This window comes from Calidris pugnax, unplaced genomic scaffold (genome assembly GCF_001431845.1).
Source record: "Calidris pugnax isolate Ruff unplaced genomic scaffold, ASM143184v1 scaffold512, whole genome shotgun sequence".
NCBI lineage: Eukaryota > Metazoa > Chordata > Aves > Charadriiformes > Scolopacidae > Calidris > Calidris pugnax.
In genome coordinates this window covers 51,603-52,255 of record NW_015091251.1, presented here as the reverse complement: position 1 = coordinate 52,255, position 653 = coordinate 51,603, and positions in this window count along the sequence as shown.

Here is a 653-nt window from a genome sequence, read left to right as displayed (position 1 = left end):
GAAGGGAAGCCGTGGTCGGGCTGTCGGTGTCCCCGGGGATCGCGGGGAAACGGGGGGGTCGGGCCGGTACCGGAGCCTCGACAGGAGATGGGGGGGGCGTCGGGAGTGCGCGGCTACACGAGGGTCTACGGTCAAATGGGCTGTGCCTGGGAGTGGGGGGGTTAAGGACCAATGGGGTGGCAGGGATCGTTGATTGACAGGCGGCTGGCGAATGGCGAGAGGGTTTTCCTCCCGCTTCGCCTCTGCCGCTGGGTTGGTCGAGGCGGTGGAGTGGCGGGCTCGGTGTCCAATGAGAGAGAAGGAGGGTGGGGAGAGGGGGGTGAACTCCTCGGTCTCTTTCGGGTAGCGATTGGCTAGCTTTCCGGAGCGGCAGTCGTCTCTGCCAATGAAACGGCAGGAGCGATGTCGAGGGGCGGGAAGTGCAGCAGCGCCGCCTCAGCTGACAGGCCAACTCCGTCTCCCATTGGCTGGCAGCCATGAGCGACGCGCCGGGAGGCCAATAGCGGGGAGGAGAAGGGGCGCACCTCGCCCGTCCCGCCTTTCCGCTTGATTGACACCCTTCTCCTCCACTCCGCTGGGCGGATTCCTTTGATCGACGGCCGAGCCGTCCAATGGGCGCGCGGTCTGAGGGGAGGGGGGCGGGCCGGGCGGAG